This window comes from Falco punctatus (genome assembly GCF_963210335.1).
Source record: "Falco punctatus genome assembly, chromosome: 14".
Classification (NCBI taxonomy): Eukaryota; Metazoa; Chordata; class Aves; order Falconiformes; family Falconidae; genus Falco; species Falco punctatus.
The window spans coordinates 2,758,471-2,780,574 of record NC_137594.1 but is presented as its reverse complement, the minus strand read 5'-3'; the positions used below and the strand labels follow the sequence as shown (position 1 = coordinate 2,780,574).

General features: G+C 46.8%; 1 protein-coding gene across 1 annotated transcript in view; it reads left to right on the top strand.

Moving 5' to 3' along the window:
* Positions 1 to 22,104, top strand: part of ZNF469 (zinc finger protein 469) — a 239,719-nt gene that overhangs the window by 28,691 nt on the left and 188,924 nt on the right. The window contains exon 3 of the mRNA XM_080410620.1: positions 264 to 22,104. This exon is cut by the window's right edge and continues 14,449 nt beyond it. The gene's annotated coding sequence lies outside the window, so the exon portion shown is untranslated. The remainder of the gene's footprint in view (positions 1 to 263) is intronic.

Below are 22,104 nucleotides of genomic sequence, written 5' to 3'. Positions count from 1 at the left end.
ATTCAGCCTTCTTTTAGTCCCCCAAAATATTTTGTTCTAACAAATAATTATCATTGTAAGCCTTGGTAACTCTTGCTCTATAGGAAAGAGGGAAGTTCATGGTGCAAAGAAAGAATAAACCCAAGGTCTTTACTACTTAATGAATGAGTGTGCTTAATTAACATTGAAAGTTTTAACGAGTCAGATGATTTTTATTTTGTTCAGTTATGGAAGATCTTTATATTCTGAACAAGCATTAATGACTTTTCCCTCTCTCTTTCCAGGCAGGATTATTGATTCAACATTCCAATTCTGTCCGGTGTGATTCCATCTCCTGAACTCCTGCACCAGGTGGTACTTTCCTTTCATCGTCTCTTTGTGCTGTCTGTGCTCTCTCTCCATTTAATGGCACTTCAGAAAGGTCTTTATGCTCTGGTAGATGCTATGGCTGGATTTTAATTTTGCTTTCAGGAAATTGGGCTCTGTATTTTGCCCTCCTCCTGCTGGCATCCCAATTTTCTTTAATTGCAAGAAGATGCTTCTGCTCATGGAACCCGGGGGTTGACAGGGCCCTTAGAAATATGGTGTGGACGTTGTGGTTCAGAACGAGTCGAGCGGTATGTGGAGGCCTTGCAAAAACCAGGTTTTTTATTTCCTGCTGCTCAAGGAGCACGTGGCTAGGGCTGGATGAAGGACCTCGGTGTCCCCGCTGGTTTGGGTTGTGCGCTCACAACTGTGAGTACTGCGCCTGTGGAAAGCGATCGACTTCCCATCTGGTTCTTATCACAGATGTAGCATGTCAGGAGGAAAATCCCCATGTGTGACCTGAGACATCCCACATTTCTGAAGTGTCTGAAATACTTTAATGCTTTTGTCAAACTGATCCCCAAACTCTTTTCATCATGTTGAAGTTATGGCATGCTGCGATGGCCACGGAGCCTGAGGCAAGGCTGAACCTTGGCTATACGGTTAAACTGCGGGAAGAACTTCACCCATTTACGTGATAGTTTTCATATGTTTCCTTACTGATATTTACTGCTGTATGTTACCTCTATTTTTGCTTATAAATGAATGAATGTGCGGCTGTGAAGATAGGGCGGGGAGAAGAAAGTCACATTTGCCCCCTTGCTCTGCACGAGGGGGGACTGTAGTGCCCAGGCACCGAGCCATTCCTCGTCACACAGTCAGGATCATCCTCCTGGAATATTTTTCAGTCTAGAATTTGCTGATCTGCTTTGCTGGTATTTTTTGACCACACTTCTTTGTTTATTCCCCAACTGCTTCAGATGAGCAAAAATTGCGCTGGCAAGAACATTTGTGGGAAAGCAACATCACATTGCATACTTGTGCGAATAAATATTCACAAGAGAATCCACGTCGAGAGCGCTCGCACGGCTGCTTGTGAATTCTCTTCCGATTACTCACAAAGAGACTTGCTGAATGTTTATAGCTGTTTGGTGGGCAACTGGCAAACGAGTTAGGAAGCCTTGTATTTTGTCTAAGCTTTTGATCGTCAGGTCTGGGGTAGAAATGAAAGCATCTGGCCTGGGTTGACTAATCGAGTGGCACTGGTAGCCCAGACTACGAGCAACTCGTTTCTGCCTGTAGTAACTCCCGTTTGTCTGCTCAGGCTATTCATCAGGGCTGGAGGAACTTGTGGGAGATTTGCAGTCAGCTTAGAGGTTGTTATGATTTAAACAGAGAGCTGGATTTGCTGGGGAAATGAACGGAGCATTATGTTAGGGAGATGTGAAGGCTATTTACCTTTGTTTTGAGTGTTCTTGAAGCAATTACCAGCTAATGCCCATGCTTCTGGAGAGCTGTGACAGAGCCATGATTATCTCTTGGGAGTCCCAGACTCTCTGCTTCAGTACCCTGCACTGATGGATACTTTTATCTGGCTTTCTGCTTCTCTCCTTACAAAGTACTGGGAAAAGCAGCTGTTGCCTTTGATACTCGGATTGGACTTCACAACTGAGTAAACTGTCACTGCTTGATTGCTCGCTCTGTTTTTCCTGTAGTGGATGAGAAAGCACTAATAAATGGTTCCAGTTGTGGTTCTGTAGACAAGTGTGGTTTTTGGTGGATGCTTTTTAAATGGAGGTCAACTGTCACACAAAAGTTGTCTCATCCTTTAAGGATTTGGTTGACAGAGGTAGCTGAAATAAAGTTGGAAGTCTTTCTGAAGTGCTGGACGCGTATCTGAAGAAAGCAATTAGCATTTTTACAGCATAAAGCGCGCACACCAAATGGACTAAGAATTGGCTGATACATCTGAAAAAATAGTCATCATCGGGGAGCCCTCGTGAAATAAGAGAGGTTGCTTGCTGGGCTTCATGGAGCTTGGCGCGCTGTTATTCCATCGTCTCATCAGCGACCTAAAGTCATGGTAAAATTACTGCTGATGAAGCCTTTGTACAGCTCAGGCTTTGGCTGGCAAGTGCGGAGTGGTGACTAAAGAAGTAACGCCGTGTGGTCTGGAAGGTTTGGTAAGCTCAGCCCACGCAAATAAAACACGCTTGGATGCAAGATGTCGCTCTGCATCGGGGGACGGGGCAGGCGAGCGGCACCGGTGGCACTGCCGGCTGTGCGGCCGGAGGGAATGTCCTGCGAGGGGCGGAACGAGCTGCCGGTGGACCCGGCTGGCAAAAAGAGCAGCATGCTGCTGGGGTGGGCGTGCGGGAGAGCTGCGTGTGTCCCCACCACACCGTGTGGCCTTGGTCCTCCCCACCCGCCTTCCAAAGGATGTCCCCAAATAGAAATCGGTGTGGAAAAGGGCTTGAAAAATTATTTGAGAGCTGGGGAAAGCAAGATATTTAAGAGCTCTTGATCTACTGAATTTATTAAGAAATGAGGTGACTTGGTGTTTATGCACTGGGATCATTTTGAGAGAGAAAACTTTGGAAACTAAAGGGAAAGACACAGTGAGAGCCCTAGCTGGAAGCTAAAACCCAACACATTCAATCTCGGATAAAAAGCACGTGTTCCTGCATATGAATGCCACAGAGGATTTACTGTCTCTTGGTGCTTGTCAAATCAAGCCTGCCTGCACGGGAGGAGTGCTTTTGCCAGGACCCAAATGAAGCTTTAATTGTGGGGTTTTAGTTCTTGGGCTTTGTGCAGCCGGGTGAGTGGGTGAAAGGTAGCGGCTGGGGTGACGCAGGAGGTCAGAACGGATGATATCATGGTCCCTTCAGGACTCCAAGCTTTATGAACACACGCGTTTGAAAATCCTATTGTAGTCCAGCGGCAAGGGCTGGCGTTCCTTCGGATTGAGACTTGCAGCCGCGCTAACGTCCCCGTCAGCTGGGGCGGTGCAGCAGGCGGTGCTGGGTCAGCCCCCCTTGGCTCCTGCCCCCCATGCTGTCATCGAGGCGCTTGGAGCCGATGCTCCTTACCAGCCCTATAGCTCTGGAGTCTTACTAGAGATCACAGAAAATAATATTTAGTTGAAAGACCAGTCAAGTAAAACAGCTGGTTATTAGATATCTCTAGGTCTTTACAGAACAAATCTTTGAAATCAAGGGCAGGTTTATGCCTTGCTTTGGGAGCTCTGAAACGCAGGCAGATCTGTTTTGTCAAGGCAAGGGAAACTCGGGGTATGTTTTTCCTTCCTTTCGTATCTATCTGATTCTTAGAAGATCTCTGTAGGTACTATTCTGTTTGTCACGTTTCCAGTGTTTCATCAGAAGAGACTGTTCTGATGAGGCAGAAAGCGATAATAAATCCCCCACCCACCAAACCAGTTTATTGACTTAAAAAAGGATGTACTTTATTTTGGGAAAGCAAATATTTTAGGCTGTGTAGCAAAACCAGGAAAAAAATATTTTTGGGTCAGATATGTGACTTGTGATGATTTCTTGTTCTAATCCCGTGCTATACTATGTTGTGATGAAGCTGAGGAATGGATCCTGGTGATGCTGTGCTCCCTGGGGTCCCTGAAAATAGCAGAGCATTTTCTTTTGCAGGCTGCAATGTGCCCATCTTGCGCCTCTGTGAAATTCCATTTTGCTTCTATTATCGTAGAATTGAGTAAGGAAGTTTGATTATCTCTATTGTGTTAAATGATTTCCAGATCGGAGGTAAGTGCCTCTGAGCAATAGGTAAAATAATGTTATCCATCTGCATCCCTCTGGGATGTGGGTGAAGGATGCTGTGTATCTGTTGCTGTGATGTTATTACCTCTGTAGGTTGTGTGGCCCGGGGACAGCGGGCTCGGAGTCTGTGACTCGTGATTAGGGGGTTGGTGGTGTTCTTTCTTTTTTGTTGCTGTTGTTTGGCTGCAGCTGGAGAGGAAATACCTTATTGTTGGCAGCCGAAATGTAAACAGAATGTCCATCATCGATCAGGAGTCATTGAGGTTCATCGGCTCTTGTGTTCTCTCATAACCGTGAGAGAGGCAGATGAATGTGAAAAATACTGATGCGTGCATGTGGTTTTGTACATTTAAAGCTAATCAGATGTTTGAAACCTCTTTCTGAAATACAGATGATGATATAATGACTCCATAGCCATGCAGAGCATTGGCAAGGGAGACACGAACATCCCTCCGTGTGGCATGTAGGGATGAGCGCCTGATTCATCGGCTTGGAGGAGCTGAGGAAGTTCACGGGCTACCTAAGGACAAAAGATTTTTGTTCCAGGCGTGCACTTTGTCCTTGGTAACACACAACACTGCTGGGCTGAGATCATCTTCAGGTTATTTAACTTCAGAAAAGCCTCCGCTTGACAATCAACTTGGCACTCGCAGGATGCCTCTAATCCAGAGGCTTTACACAACACTTGCTCTGCTGTGAAGTCCCGTTGGTGGGAGGTGGGTCAGAGGGCTGTGCTGAGCCGGCTGTGGTGCTGGGGGAGGGCAGTGAGGGGGGCTTGCCATGGGGGCAGTGGCAGGCTGTGCCCCCCACTGTGGCGGGACTGGGTGCCCACCTCCAGCTGCACCCCTGGTGCATGCCGGGGTGCTCGCTTGGTCTGCGAGTGCAGAAAGTGGAGCAAGCACGTGACAACCGACCAGACACGATGACTAGACTGATGGGGGGTTTTGGCTGCTCACCTATAAGACTTTGAAAGCTAAAATGTGAATGGGAGGGAAATAAAATGGTCTGGGGTGCAGGTATTCTGGTATGGAGGCATTGGTCCCAGTTCCTCCGCAGGAACATTATTATCTTCAAAGAAGCCGTGCGTACATTTCTTTTTATACCAAATGAACAGATAGCAATTTCCTGCCTCGCTTATGTTGCAGGGCCATAGTCTGCCTCTGTCTTTCCCCCGTTGCAGAAATTCACAGCAGCGTGAGGAATGTGGCATCTGTCAACACGTGCTGCTAGGGCAATACAGAAGCCTAAAACTGGGACTTGACAGGAGGTGAACGGCTATGTTTTAAATAATAAAATACTCTTTCCTCTTCGTTTTGTTTGGGTGAATTGCAGAAGGGGAGGAAGGCTGCAATGAATGCTGTGCTTTTGTGCTCAGAGGGCAGAGAACGTGTCGGGAGCGCAGCGGGTTGCGAAAGGGTGTCAGTCTGGGGGTGGAAGCAGAATGTAGGCCCTGTGGTCCATGGCAAGGTAGATCTGGAATGGTGTTGCTAAAATTAATAAACTTCAGCAGCTTTTAGTCCAGAGCGACCGCAGCTTTGCGTGCTTTTTAACCTTGGTTACACCTGCTTGTTGGTTTGCTTTTTTGGCTAGAACCCAGCTCCTGTCCCTCCTGCTGCTTCTGCAGCCGCTTAGTAGTAGGCAAAGGTACCTGAGAAGCTGGCGCCTGGTTTCTGGCTGATGTACAACTTGGAGGTACTGTGAGGTCACTTCAGTTTCTAACCAGTTACTTTATCGTTGACTTTCATCAGAGTTTTTTGGATCAGTTTGTTTAAACTTTAAACACTCAGCTAAATCTGCGTGGCTGCGTCGGACCACCTGTAAGTTGCCGGACGGTCTCTGCGCCGTGTGTAACCTGCCCACCGGGCTTCTGCAGGTACCCGCACCTCTCGTCCTGAGGGGAGTCACCTCCAGTCCTGCAATGTCTGAAAACCGATAACACTGATAATTGTGGTAAGATAAATAGCTTGGATTTTCTACATTTTCTGCAAAAAAAACCCAGGTAATGCTGGTCACTGAAGTGAAGGATCACCTCAGGTGTTTGAAGACGCTGGTTTAATTGGCAGGTTTGTGTCTAGCTACGCAGTTAATTCTCCAGAGAAGGTCTAATTGCTTGGCGTTAGCACAACAATTTTCATCTGCAGCACATGATTAATTTGTGCTGCTTTATCCCTGAGCCTACAGAACAGTGCCCTCTCGTGTGCAGCACCGGGGAGCTGGAGGCGCGTCCTCCCCAAACTGGACCTGGGCTTTGGAGGGTCAGTAAGAAATTCAGACTGACCTGTCACCACATGTTGCCTTGCTCTTTTTTTCCCTCCCGGTGCTCTACGTGGCGTGATGGCTGGAGAAGCTTTTGTGTACTGATATTTCAAAATATGTAAAAGAATTGGCACTTTTTTTTTAATGTCCTTCATAATTCAATATGCTGAATGAATGAATTTATTCTAGTGGGGGGGAAAGCCGAAAGGTTTTGCCTATCTTTGACTGTCATGTTGTAGCTGGCACAGATTCTAGTGGTTTATATGCAGATGGCAGCAAGTGTGCTCATGTGCCAGAAACTGGGGATTCAGGTGTAGAATGCGATTTCAGAATAGTCCTAAAAGAAAAGATTCAGCATTAATATGTGGATGACACATGGCTGGGGTGTTTTTTTTGCATTGTTGTTTGCCACTGTAGTGGGACTGCTTCAAATGCCTAGTGAAGCCGAAGTTCTTGGTTTGCTATGGACTCTACAAATGAGAGATCTGCGTGCTTTCTCCTGTGCCCCTCTTTCAGTGTGATCTTCCTTCCAGTCCTGGCTTGTTGCTATGCAAAATCGCAATCATTATGCTGCTTAGGCTCTGTGTAATAAATTGCAATCCCCATATGGTAGCAACGGTCCTTGTGTTCTTCTGTCTCCATCTATTGTCATGTTTTACTCTTGGCTACTCTTGCAATTAGCTAAGTTTGCTTTCTCTTTCTGCGAGGACATATCTGAGTAAAGTTATCCAGCCTAAAGCTCCCGGGTGCTTTACGGAGAAGCGTTCTTTTAATATATGGCTAGACAGGAATGAATGAACTTAATTACAGCCCGGTATGTATGGTGCTGTTATGTGAACTAGAAATGCAGTAGTGCTTTTTGACTAGTGCTGTAATAAAGGCATTTACAAATTAGTGCCCTTTAAAGGTGACGGACCTGAGATGACGGTGTGTGACATGGGCTGTGGTTATGTCACGCTGCAATGGGCAGGGTGGTATTGCAGGAGAAACTGTGCTGGGAATCCGCTTGGGATGGGGGGTTCTTGCTTTCTGAACAGACTCAGAAATAATTAATCTAGGGGTAAGACTCAAACCTTTTATGAGGCTTATAACGCCACTTCTCCGGTGCCTGCAAACTTTTTTGCTGCAGCACGAGAGGGAGCAGAGGGGTTTTTTTGTTTGGTGGTGTGGTTTTTGTTTGTTTTTTTTTTTACTGTGTTATGGGAGTGTATGTCTAGCTAGCTGTATTTAGTTTCCAATGAGGTGGAGGAATGCGTGTTAAATAAACGTTCGCTTTGGGCGCTTTCTAGAATTGGGTGCGTTTGCCTCATTTTTAGGAATGGTGATGCGTTTGGGTGAAGGATTTATGTTTTGCGGTTGGGTTCCCTTTGTGCTTACCCCAACGGGTGAGATTAGATGTTCAGAGCCAGGGTGCTGCGCTCAGCCCAGGGAAGTCATCAGGGAGCAGAATGACACAAGCCAGAGACGTGGTCCCGGTGGGTGAGCCCCTGGAGCGCGGGGTCCCGGTCAGCAGGGCTGTGTATGAGGTGCAGCACCTGCCCTTCAGGATCTCACTGTTGAGCTGTGACTTGCAGTTGATGGCATTTCCCTGCGCTTCATCCTATTTTTGCTTCCAGCAGACTGCTTGTATCAGGCACTGCTTGCGAGGCTGCAGCCTCCAGAGCGGCACTCCTGAGCAGTGCTTGGTAGCTCCTCCGTTTGGAGCAAGAGGGATACCTACCACCTCTTGCACCAGCTCGGTGGGAGAAACATTCAGACTTTTTTTTTTTTTTTTGCCAAGATAACTGGAACAACAGAAAGGACCGCTCAAAGCACTGTCCTTGCAGAAAGCCCGACTCCAAACTGACTGGGGGTAACTGGAAGGGTTTTCCCAGCGTGTGGCTGTGAGCACAGGGCTGGAGCCCTGACTGGCTTGTGGGTGTGCGAGGCGATGTGTCAGAAGTGGCAGAGGGGCCAGGAAAAATCCACAGAAGCGATGGTGCTGTGCCCCAAGAAGATGCCAAGAGCAGGAGAGGTTTCTCAGGCGGAGTGTTGGCTACGAAGGTAGGCTTGGAAATGTCTGCGAGGAAATTCTCCTTCTGTTCCTGCTTGATTCAGGGGAAAAATGACTTTGCACGCACATTTTTTCAGTGAACAGGAAGCTACTTGACTCTTTCTCTTGAAAACCAGGCAAGATGATCCAGGGTATTAGCTAACCGTGCAGGTTGAAAGGGCCAGTACTGCCCCTCTGACCCTCCTGCCTGTTAGGTGACCACCAGAGCCCTTGTTCGGAGCTCACCATTGAACCCGAAGCAGAAGGGTGGTGCTGAGCCCACTGTTCAGACCCAGGGTCTGTGTATGTTGGAAGCGGTGCAGAGATCTTCAGAGGAAGGCAGAAGCTGAATGATGCCCGGTGTCCTTGCTGGGAGGCCAGGCTGGTGCCGTGGAGTGCAGGACTGGTCCGTGCTGGGCTGGTCCAGCAGTGTGCTGAGGGCTCAGAGGTTGAAATTTCCTTGCCTGGTACGGATGTAACACCAAAACTGCCTCCCTTAACACTGTGCGTGCACACAAAGGGCTGTAACAGGAATTCCATGTCCTTATAATCCTTCTACTCGGATAAAAATCAGATCTTAAAAAATGTGAGCACATGAGGACTAAAGACTTTCATTACAATATCTTTTTAATTATCAAGGTGGGGAATCACATTTTACAAACTACCATAAATTGAATTTTATTATGGTTTATGTGAGGACTTATTTAATAGTAGATTACACTAGACACTAACAAAATTTTTTCTTTCTCTAAGGTTTATTTGTCACTTGTTGAACTCTAGGAAAAATGAGCTGTGAATTGAACCAGAGGGTTACAGATATAGTCCAAACGATGGTTCGTGTTCATGGTTTACATTAGCCTAGTTTAATTCCAGATTGTGAACGCTTTTAACATCTGTGAAATCCAAACCAGGCAGTTATGCTTCATTAAGATCTAGCTTCTGCTATTTTCAATAGGTAATTTGCGAAGTCTTAAATACTGAATTATGGCTGTTTGTTTTGGAAGGAGCTTTGCTTATTTTTCTCTTGTCTGTACTCGTTGGTAATCCTGGTGTTACGATAACTCGGGGCTTCTCTGGAACCTGCTGCCATAGGCAGATCTGGGGACAGGATGGCTTTGGTAATGGGGCATCACCCTAGGGTAGTAACCACTGGGTGGCTGCACCTCCTGTTCGGGGCTTAGCTTATTGCTGGTCCTTGTCACGTTCTCCTGATGAGCAGCAGCTCTCTTCTCTTCCCTCTTCTCTCTTATGCTTTGCACTTTGTCATGGAGACCATGGGTCCATTGGGTGACCCATGAAAAGCCCATTTCCATGTTCATAGGGTTTTTTCCTACCCTTTTGATGCTTATTTTTTTGAATGATAATGATTTTGATGATTATATTTGGAAGAATTTCCAAAGGTCTGTCTTCACCAGTGTGAAAGAGATGCCTTGCACTGGTGTGCTCAGGCTGAGGTGCAGCGGTGTTGCGTAGCTGAGAAGTTGGAGAGGTCCCATCTCCTCTGCTGAAAGGAGTGGAGGCTGCCTGATGCTTAACAGAAGGTGACAATTTCTTAAGTAGATCTCTCATGGGACCTTGGTATCACCTGAAAGACCATCTCTTAAAAAGATCATCTCTTAAAGTGGGGACAGAACAAAGTAAAAGTTTGGGATGTGGGTTAAAGGTGATGCTCAGAGGTTGTATTCGCATAAACAAGTGCATCGGACCGTTTGGATAGACTTACGGAACTTTGCGTATTTTTCTTGTTAAACAAATGTGTTGAGTGTGGCCCCTCAGTGCCTGAATTGGGAGGAAACTCCTGAAAATGGAAGGGTCTGTGTGTGGCAGCTATAGGTGTCACAGCCACTGGGTGCGTTGGCGTGGCGCCTGGGGCTGTAGCTGGCCACAGCTGGAAGGTGACTTGCTACGGGAGCGAGAGGGTGGCTTCAGGCTCGGCAAGCTGGGTGACACGGCTGGGACGGCCCCATGGTGTGCAGCAGCCACAGGACTTTGTGTTCTTTCTGAATAATGCCGAGGTTTGTAAAAGCTTTTAACAGTTTATTCAGCTCTCGGTGATGAAAAGTTCCCCTCTCAGGTTTCAGCGTGGTGGTGTCTTGCAAAGAACTGATGTATTCCTTCATTCTTAACACTTCAGTCACTGTGGTGGCTAGTCCGTGCGGGAAAGATGCCTGCAGTTCCGCAGACGCAATTTGCAAGCAAGTGTATACTGGATGACAGGTTTTGTCCGTTGAGATGGTGCTGGCATTGGGGAGGGGGTCAACGTGCAAGTCCCCCAACGTGCTCTGTGTGCTTTGAAATGTGGCAGGCGACAGAACTGAGCCCTGTGCTACATCACTGGGAAGACATAGGTTAAACAACCTTGCAGGTGCGGTGGGGTGCCAATGTGATCAGGTTTATACTTCCTTTTTAATTCAATTCCCTGGGAAAACTTTGGAAAAGAAATCCAATAAAACTATAAAGAATGGCAGATATTTTCTGGCCCAATGGCTACGGCAAGTATTCGCGTTTAAGAGATTATTTTCATATGCATCTTGAATTCTGGATGGGAACAGTTTGCCTGTGATTTATAATAAATTATTCATCCTTTTTTATTACCATAATAATCACTTTTTATGGTTACCCAAGTGAATGCTATTATGAAAGCACAGAAAAATCTATTAATTATTTTCCAGGATTTTATAGTATTTAGGTTTTTTCCTAGAGTTTTCCCACTCCGTAGACTTCTGATGTTATCGGAAAGCAAAGCATTTATTCTTTTCTAAGATAAATCTCTAAGCACACTTATTTTTGTGTATTGTGCAATAGCATCGCTGCTTGCAGAGCCAGGAGAACACGAGAACTCCTCAGCGAGGGAAGGTGCTGGTCCCTGCAAGGATTGCTGGATGCCTCTTGCCTGCCTTTTGCTCCCAGACAAGTAGGATGGATTCTGGGTGTCTTTCCATTAGCCTTGTGTCGCAATGTAATTGGTTTAGATAAACATCTCAAACAAGGGGTGATTTCTTATTTTTAAGAAGCACTCGACTTGTGCCAGGACCACATGGAAGCAGACTGGCACGGAGGATTTTCCCCTTCAACAGGGAGAGGTTCTAGTGCTGTTTATTTGGGCCCCAGAGCCCAAACTGATGGAAATTTTGGTGTGGAGGCTGTGCTGAACTTATAAAACCCCGTTTACAATGAGGTTATATGGGGTACTGAAGGATTAGAACCACTGCTAGACCTGTGTTGTGCTTGTTTGTTGGCTTGTTGGGGTTTTAAAAATAATTATTTAGTAGCTCAGCGGCTCCTAGTGCCATTCACTGCCGTATCTCTGGGAATCTCCTCTGCCGTCACAGGGCGGAGCACGGTCTGGGTTATGGCACTGAGGTGCAGCTGGGATGTGTAGCAGTTCTGGATTTGGAATTTAAAGCCTCATGAAACGTCATTGGACTGGTATATAGCCGCTGGCGTTAGAAGCTAAGCGAGTCTGAAAAGGATGCATAAACCTTTCTTCTTGACTCCGTCTTGGTTTCGACGGGCTGAATCTCATTAGCGCAGGCGTCGCTGTTGCACATAGCGCTGGTTTGGTCTGTGTCTAATGCTCAGGCTGCGGAGCGCTGACCTTTGCAGGGACCGAACGCAGGGGAGTCTCTGCATAACCAAGTAGTAACAACCTTGGACCTCTTTAATGCCTACAAGTCAGACTGAATAAAGCTTCTGGAGCTGTCTGCCTCTGTTCTGTGCAAAACCAGGGCTTAAGGAAATCGCTTGCTTGTTCTGTGCATTTGGGTCTCCTTAAAGTGAGCCCGCTGGATGGATGCGTGCAGGTCTTGTATGACACCATATGGCGATGAGATGTTAGAGTGTAAAAATTACAATAAACGCCCAGCACAGCTGGGAGGTGGGATCTTGGTTCATCCTGTGTCTCTGATTCACTGCTCTCCCCTGCTGCAAGCACAATTTTTGACCCAGCGTAAATCCAAGAGGTCACAGTTCAGCAGCGGAGCTAAGCACATTCCTAGGTTAAGGCATGGGACTAACCTTATGTCCAGGGAGACTGTTCTCATGCTGAAATAACATGCTGAACCGAAGCCTAAATACCTAAGAAAAAAATATTCTGAGAAACCTTTCCTTCGGAGCTTGTTTTATACTGTACATCTATTTGGCCTCTAAGTGCCGTGAGGGTTGGGAACGTGTCATCTTCTGGGGGCTGCGTGGAGCCAGATCACTGCTTAATGCAGCCATAATCCTGTCAGCTCTGGTTTAGATCATGAGCCTTTCGGAGAAGGAGCTCCTCTTTCTTTTCTGTATTAGCGGAGCACCAAGAACCCTGTCAATGCTCAGTAAATCCAGCAGCCTCCTGGGAGTTGGCCTTTCTATTAAAGCGCTGTTCTGCTTTACAAATGATGGAAGAGCCGCAGTTTGTAGCGAAAAGGAGGAGCGTGCGAGAACAATAAGGTGTCTTTTTATGTTATGTAGCGTGTGGTGCGAGGAAGGAGCACAGAAGAGCAATTAAAAAGGCTCTGCTTGAGTGAGGTTTGAAAGAGACTTTCTGGCAAGCTTTGAAGCCATGTGATTAACCAGTCAGGTGAAGAAACCTCAAATTCCTCTTAATTTGGAGGGAGGAGGCGGCTGTTTTGCCAGGAGAGAGGATTGCAGGGAGCGGGGGTAAGGGAAGAACTCTAGGCTGGATATAGGGCAAAAGGAGGGAAGGATGACCAATACAGTGGTGATGGAATGAGTCCAGAGAGACTTGGAGAAGTGATCCAAGGATGAGATGGGAGATGTGACCCTCCTGCCCATGCTTCTCAGCTGCAAGACGCGATGTTTCCACTTGTGACTGGCACACGGTGGGACAGAAAGCAGGGTCCTGGTGTGAAGGCGACACGTCTTTCGGTAGGAACACTGGGAGTTCCGTGAACCGCCAGCGAGTGACATGTTGAAATCCTGATATACGGAGTGCCTACGGTCTAGGCTGATACTGACTTTATGCCTCTGTGTGTGTGTCCTTCTAAGAAATAATGTCACTCACGTTGGCACTGAAATGAGCTGCAGCCTTTAACAGGCTTTTCAGAACAAAACATAAGTGCAATATTAAACTGTCTGTCTGCAAACGGTCTGGCCTCACAGCTTCGTTTGGAGCACCCTTGGCAATTTTATTTACCTATGGAGACTATTCTACCCTTCTCACGTGTAGGTAAATGCGGTTACCAAGGCATTAGTCTCCATAGTACACCAGCAGAGGCAAGAACCATACACAGTACATCCCAAGTCTAAATAATAATAATAAAAGCTATTTAAGCCTATTCAAAGCTAAATAACAAAAGCTATTTAGTTTGGGTTTCCCTTCCCCCCACCCCCATCAGGCCACAGAGGACATCTTATGCCAGAGTTTTAAAATGTTAATTCTAAATAATAATCTACACTTGTTAAGAAATCAGTGGGTTCTGGCTAAAATTAAGGAAACTTTTCAGTAATGTAGCTCAGATTAGAAGGTATGGCTTTAAGGCAATCCTGTCTGTATTTGTGGAAATCTGCTTATGTTAAATGACGTACCTGCAGATACACAATTTCTGCTTTTCATGATGCTCCTTTTTGTATAAATGATTGAGCACTACCTTTTCTCCTGGTGTGCTCAAACATTATAAGCTCTGACCCTCCTGTATGTGTTTTGAAGCTGGATTCCCACCAGCATATTAAAGGCCTCCTTGTGAGCTGGTCCAGGGGGGTCGGGGTTTTGATTTCATGGAAATACTGGAAAGATTTGGAGTTGCTGGTACATCTGCAGTCACAACATCTCGCTGGTGAATATGCTGACTTGTTCAAGGCTTTGGTTCTAGAAAACTGACAGTGCAGAAGTACTGAGTGCATGCAGTCTCCTTGCCGTGGTGTTCACTCCCTTCCTCTTTCACACCCAGCGGATCCTGGCTAAGTGCACATATATATGCTATTTTATGATGCTTCTAAGTGGGTCATTTGTTTCCTTCTCGGCCCTGCCTCCACCGGTGGACCAGCAGGGCTGGAAGATGCAGTAGCCTTTTGGCCATCTGGTTTCAGCGTTGGCTTCTTTCCAGCTTTGACGTGGCACTAGAAGTGAGCACGGTTTGGGTGCTAGGAGGAAGCTGAAAGAAGCTAATAAGAGATGAATTCTTTACTGACAAATGCCAAGTAAGCCACAGTAGAAGAAATAATTGGAGCTGCTTCTACAATTTTTCTGTTCTAACTTTATTATATTAATCGAGAAGAAGTACTTAAACTTCTTTGTGGTTGCTCAATGTAGCCTTTGGCACCATGCACAACAGTGGTCAAAAAAAGCAAACAGAAGTGTTAAGAGGCATGCAAAACACATGGAAAATATCTTGCCATTATATAAATCGGCTGAATGCCTGTGCCTGAAACGTTGTCTTCCATTCTAGTAAATTCATCTCATAAAGGAGATGGCAAAGTAATAAGGAATTCAGAGGCATGAAAAGTGAAGAGAGTTAGCATTTTAATATTTTGGAGCTGTTTCCCCATAGTGAATTTTAAAGTCATTGGAAGGAGTATAAAGCAAGGAGATAAGTTGACTTAAATGTTCTTTCTGAGGAGAAATGCAGCAAAAGAGATGCTCAGTTAAACTGAAAAATCGGCAGACTGGATTGTCAGAAGCTGTTGTGTACCGTGCAGATTCACACCATGATCATGAGCTCTGCAAGTTGCCACTGAGATGAGTTAAACAAGACTCAAACCTCACCTCAAAACCCGCAACTAAACAAAACCCCAGATATCTTGGAGTAAAACTACTGAGGCAATCAGAATCCAATGAATCAAGACAAAGGAGTGTATAAACAAGCATATGTGGTTTGGATTTTTTTTGTTTACTGTTGCAGTGTAGCGGAATTTCTTCCTCTTCACAGGGTGAATGGGGGCAGAGGTGCTTGCTGGGTGTAGGTGAAGCCCGTACAGGAGAGGTGATGGTAACCCTCTGGTAGTTGTTTCAGTAAAGAGATCTTTACCTTTGTGATTACTTCTGTGAACCAGGGTTTTGAGCGCAGAGCAGGCTTGGGGTTTTGGGGGGTGAAGAATCCCATAAGCTGTGGGCTCTCGATGCAACCTTCTCTCTCCGTTCTCCAAGGAATGTGCTGCCTCTTATCTGTCCTTTCTTATCCATTCTTCTACTTCCATCATCTTTCATCTGCCCTTAATTAACTTCTCCCATTCTGCTGAGTGTACGTACTCCTGAGATTAACGTAAGAGGGAGTGCAAAGTTTCCAGAGAATTGAAAATCAATTTCTTTGTCTTCATGTACCTGTCAAGGATTGAGTACCAAGGCTGGAATTTGTCCTCCAGTAGCTGATGGTATCACCTTCACCTAAATCACCTTCCTGGCACTGCTTAAGATATATTAGCCTGAGCCCCCTGGTTGCGATCCAGTTCCAGTGCAGAGTGCCTGGTGGAGCAGGGAAGCAGTGTCTGCCCGCGGGGGGGGGGGGGGGGGCTGCGGGCAGCGCTGCCGACCCCACGTCTGCAAAAACGTGGTGGTGGAGCAATGAGCAGTCCCAGGTCCTTGGTCCTCACCACTGGCAGAAGCCGTGCCCTGGTGTTTGTAAAAAGGATGGGGCATCGGGGCCCTTGAGTTAGGCTTATTCTGCTGCTGGTCTATGGGAACAAGGAGGGGGGTGTCTGTTTCTACATCTAATCAGTTGCAGGCATGTGATTACAACATTTAATGATCATGGACTAGGTCAGTTTTTAATTAGCTGAGCCACATGATAGGCTTTCGCAGTGCCAGCAAACTCTTTCCTTATTGATGTGTCTAGTCTGATGTTACACAATAGCAGCTGTGCCAGTGAAATCATAGATTTATGGGTTAAATCACATTGTATAGCAGATTGTATTTCCCAATCCTAAGCTGTTTTGCCCTGATCTGGATGGGACACGGTGGGTCTAAATTTCAGCATGCAGCAAGTCTCTCTGTTTCATTCAATGTGTTGCGGAGTTTGCAGTAAATAAGAAAAATAGTGCTCGGGAAGTTAGGGATGGGGAGCCACGACTGCTACAAGGACTCACATGATAGTGTGGTCTGGTGGAATCAAATACTGTTGCTGATCGAATCACATGTTTTTGTGCTAGTAACAACCAAGAACACTCCTTTCCTCCCTGAAAAGACTAAATATAGCCCCAAGAAACTCCAACCGGTGAGGGCTGGCACCAGCCAGTGCCTTTTCCACGAGCCCTGTGTGACGGCCGGTGTTGGACCGTACCGCTCCAGGAGCAGATGGCAGAGCAGGCTGTGCCTCTGAGTCTGGCAGCTTCCCCCTTGCAAGGAGGAAGCCTACACTGGCTTTATGCATCGCTTCTCATCCATCATCTTGCATTGGAAAGGGCAAGTGTATGACTTTGGTTTTCCTGGCGCACAAGTGGAAGATAAGTCGCCCCGTTTCCCTCCCTGCTGCGTGGTGGGGTGGGGGAGATGATCCCACAGTGATTAGAAGGGCCACGACCCTTCCAACTTAAATGCACAGATTTGTTTTCCTAAATGTACATCTTGACACTCACGCAGTGTACGTTTGCTCTGCCCTTGACCCCTGTTGCATGCTAGCTACAAAAGTTTTCCATTTGTTTCCTGGAGGTCTGGAGATTTCAAACAATGCTGTCCCTTTGAGCCATCCAGGTCTGGAGTGTATTTAAGTGCCGAAGTATAGCCAAGTTTGAACACACTGAGATCTCTCAAACGTGCACGTGAGCAAATCTTTCCTTATCGTACTCTTCTGCTGAGCCAAGGGAGAAGTCCCTGGGTGATGCTGATCTTCAAGCCGGGGCACATTCTGGGGAGGGTTTAATTTCCCATGGATGTCTGGTGCTGATCGCTAATGAAGTCAGGGCTTCCAACCTGTTGTGCTGTTGATAGTTCATAAATTCATCAAATTTTGGGCTTGGAGACCACTAGTATGATTACTATTGATATTTTTTTTTTTTCCGCTGTACCGTAGGCTGTTGCATTGTGGTCTTCAGTTGTTACACTTTATATGCTTTTTTCCTTATTTTTGTAATTGGATTTGGCTTAGTTTGTTGATGCCTTGCTTCCTGCCAGCCTGGAAGCTCGTTTGATCAAAACAGGAGCTAGGGCTACATCCTCAGACCCTGGACTTGGGCACTTCCCTGCCCTAAAGAGGAAGGGATGGATCTAGTGCAGACCATTTATCCACCAGCACGGCCAGTTACTGACATCCACTGTTAGCATTTCAAAGGAGATGTGCTGAACGAGCAAGCTCTACATTGCTCTTTTCAGTTAGCTCGCCCACAACTGCGAGCTTCTCGGGACGTGAGATTCACGGTAAGAAAAAAAAAGCTCAGAAATGGAAGCTTGTCCCATATCTCCACTAATTTAATACTTGGGGATTTTTCCACGAAAGTTCTGTTTGACCCAAAGCTCAGTTACACTGCCTAAGACTCAGTAGCTGACTCCAGGATCATAAACCACATCTTTAGTCCTTAAGTTGAGCAAGGTTTTGTCCTCTGAGCCTGATCTGGAATTGAAATTCTTAGGGAAATGGTTGGAGGGAAGAAAGCAGAGACGGGAACTGTAGATTTGTCTCTCATTTTTCCCGTGTCATCTCCCATTTGCTGTCACCAGGGATGTGCCTGCAGCGCTGTGCAAGGATAACGGCTGGGGCAGTGGTTTAGCTGGGTACCAGGAGCAGTTTGGCTGCATCAGCCACGCTAATTAGCTAATATGGAGTTCTGTGTAAACACAACCTGCTGCCTCCGGTTTGCTCCGATCTCAGCCAGGGCCGTGTGCCTTCACCGCCTTGGTGGCAATGCAGGGGAGCTGAGGAAGGGCTGCTTGGCTGTTAAAGTCCTTTCTCCTCGCCATTTGCTCCTGAAGGTTGGAGGTCCTAAATCTGCCCTTACCCTTTCAGTTGTGCTCCTGGGTGAGAGGGAGCTGCTTTTGGCACGTGCTTCCACAGAAGCGGTGTATGTGTCCCTGTGCAGGACAGTTTGGTGCGTGCAAACTCTGTGGGTGACCATTCACTGTCCAGGATAACAAAATCTCACCTCCATCCCACTGAGCTTCAGACCCTCTGCAGTCAATGAGAAGACGTGGGCATCTCCAGCTCTTGATTTCAGCCCAAGATCTGAATTATTTTTTTAGATGTCTAAGGAGGAGTTACACGAGAACTCATAAGAGCAACTGGACTCCTCATTTAGATACTGCTGTGGATCATGCCTATAGACCTCTTCCTTATTTTGGAGGTGCATTCATCTGTTTTATTGAGCCTGGAGTTTTGGAGCATGGTGTGATAGTGGATAGGAGTCTATAGCTGCAGATGTTTTCCCAAAGGCAGCTTTTCAGCAGTCTTTTTTTCTTTTTTTTTTTTTTTTTTTTTTTTTCCTGCTTTTTGAAAAGCACAGTGTATGTGTATGCATCTACATTGGTATGTTGCTGGTGATTATACAGACTGTGCGGCAGCCGGGGGATAAATAACAAAAGATGTGTGGTCAAATAGCTGGTTGCATGCCCATGCAGCTTAATTTTTAGAAAGCCATCTCTTCTGGGCTTACCTCCCAGTGACACTGGTGCTGTCGCTTGCAGAAATCATCAGCTTATTGCTTCAGCTTGTCTGAGCAGGGGCCGATAGAGTGGTCTGATTCTTGCTGCAGCTTCCCTAGGGTGCAGCAACCTTGTTGTGTCCTGTTAGGGAAGCCTGTGGGCAGGTAGCTGCTCTTCCCGGGTTGTCTGTAGGTCTGGTGGAAGAGACTGTTCTAGAAGAATCTGAGCTGAAGTCAGTGCGTGGTCCTTACCAGATAGAGGTGGCTTTTTTTTTTTTTTTTTTTTTTTTTTTTTTTGGAAAGTGGGGTTGTGATATATGGAGCCTGAATACCCAAGGTTTGTGCTTGACTTTAGTAACTGAATAGTAACTGAATTACAGGAGCTGTGATGGGCTAAGGCAGGGGCTTTGTTTAGGGTGCTCTGCACTTGGGGTGGGAGATGTTCTCGTTTTCCTCGTAGCAGATGGGAAGCTAGAACAGCAGGAAAGCCTGCTGCAAAACTAGGAAGTGAACCTAGATTATCTGAGTTTTGCTCTGTTGCTTTGGTGTTTTCTGTTTAATGGACTGACACAAGTTTGACTTAAAATTACTCTGGATTCCTGTGAAGATGGGGAGTTTGGTTATGTGAGGTGCTAACGGGCATCACAGAGTCATTTCTTAGCACGTGTAGCGCAGGCTGTGCTGTCAAAGCAAGGGCAGTGTGTGTGTGAGACCGGGAGCAACGAGGTGCTGGTGTGACTCGCTGACTTCCCTCATCCTTCCTTGCAACGCAGCTGACCGGCAGGTCACCAGCTGGTCCCACACTGCCGCTGCTCAGCAGTTCTGGACACAGTTACCTTTCTTTTGGGGATATAGAAATGCTATAAGTACTGCTGGTGGCTTTGGCAGGGCAACCGCTCGTTGGCCGAGTGTGAAAACAACAGGCAGTTTCATGCTGGAAGGTTGATGTGGGAGATTCTTGGCTGGTAAGAGCAGTATAAACACGAGAAAAGTTGCACAGAAGGAAATACTGTAAAACCAGTAAAAAAAACCCTATAAAAACTACTGCTGATGAAATGCAGTCACCGGTGTTCTCCTTGCATTTTTGTCAGGGAAGACGCTTGTGCCATCAAAGTGGATTTGGTTTTGTCTGTGGGGATGAATGGAGAGCAGAATTCAGGAGAAATTTTGGTGACTTCCCCCCACCCCCCCAAGGACACTTGGTGTTAACCTTTGATGTCAATGGTTGTTCTGCTGTAGCACTCGGTGCTTCTACAAAGAGATTTCAGTGAGGTGTTAAATTCAGACGTAGGGATGAAACTGGATATGGTTCCCACAGGGAGGTTTACTGGTTTCTGGACAACACCAATGACTTTTATGAGAATATCTTCCCTTCATCATCCTGCGTTTTCTTATCGCTACTGGCTTTGCATGTAAATTCCCCAAACCAGGCAAAAGGCTTGGGAGCTCTGACCCCGGTCATATCTATTCCAAGTGTTTTTGAACATGCCAGTCAAGAAGGCACTGTAGCATAGCATAATATGAAATATTTTGAGTGTCCTGCTGTAGGTCTTGCCTTTATAAACAAAAGCCATTCCAGAAGTTTTGCAAGGATTGATAGGATCAGGATGTATTTGTTAGCAGGGAGGGCTGGCTGAGATAGAGCAGTTGTAACTCACCCTCAGTGTGAAGTGGGAGGTGGAATCCGCTGTTTTCTAAGCGTGGCTGTGGGGGAAGAAGGGCCTGAAAATGAGGAGAGACTTCTTGGTTTGAGGTGTGCTTTCAGGGTAAAGCGTTACATGTCACAGAAGCAATTTGGGATGTTCTAGTGGTGTGCGTAACTAACGTACCCAGCTCTGACACGTATAAGCACATACTCTGGCTGTAAAGTGAGATGGAACATTTCAGTTCACCTGAAACGAAGAGTTTTTTGGGTTGTTGGTTGGGGTTTTTTTTTTCCCCTCCCCCCTGGACTTTGCTGCTGCTTTGCAGAAAGCTCAAGACTTCCAATTTATTTTCCTCTGATCTGGAATAAAACCACGGTTCAAAACCTGAACGTCCGTGGAGATGGACCTTGCCTTCTCTACAGTGCTGAGCTTCAGCTTGGACCCAGCCACAGCTGGCTGCTGCTGGCACCGGTGGGAAGCCCGTAAAGGTTCGCAGCTGCACCCGCTCAGACGGCTGCTCCGAGTCAGTTCCAAAAGTCTCTGGTTTTAGCTCCAGGGGTGGACGCTACAAATCATGAGTAGCTTTTGTATTATGGTTACACCAACAAATGCTGATCATGGGCTCTACTCCTTCAGTGGTGGGTATGCTGTGTGCCTCTCTGCAGCCAGGGCCTCGGGGTCGGGATGCTGTGGGACCCCTTTGGGTGCCTAGCCTAGCTGGAGGAAGCAAGGGTGTTCCCACCGCAAGGCTTGGCGTGAGTGGACATACCTGATCAGGCTTGTTAGAAATGACGTTGCTGGGCAGATGTTGGAAGAGCTTCATCCCAGGGTGTCTTTCCATTGCCCTCTTTGGGATCCGACCCCGAGCCTCTGCAAGGACGAGAGCAGCTTGCCCGCTTTATGCAACTGCAACGCCGCTCTGGTTTCTTGGCGTAATGTTGACACACCCTTTCTTATTAATACAAGACCCTTGGGGAAAGGAGAAGTTGATGGGGTGGGGACCCCTTGGTTTAGCTGCGCCAGTTCCACACCCACTCTTCAGCTGGTCTGCTTGCGATCATCGTTCTGGGGAGCAGCAGACCAGGTCAATTACTCCACAACAGCTCCATCTATGACTCTTCAGTCATGCAGCTGTATCAGAATTACAACAAAAACAACCTCAGTTATCCTAGTTGGATGTGAAAGCAGACGCGTGTTCCATGAGTAGCGGTGATGCCAAAACGTGGAGGTCAATGTTGTTCAGTGTTTTTTGGCAAAAGAAAAACCTATCGTATGGAAGCCGGTGCCTGGGGAATCTACATGGAGCGGTGAGATGAGCTCTGTGCACGACTGGAGATAATGGTGCTGGGGGAGGCGACTGAGCCAGGGAGTATTGGAGGGCGGCTCTGCGTGGCTGCCAGCAATCCCCCCAAGCCCAGTGGCCACCCTTCTTCATGATGAAGTCATTAGGAGAAACAAAACCATTTATCCAGGAACCCACCTGCCTCCAGAAGGCCTGGAGGCAACAGTGAGTTTCTGATACCTCTGGGGCTGTGCTGTCAGTAGGTATTTGTATTCTCGGCCATCTGTGAATGCGGGTGCTGGT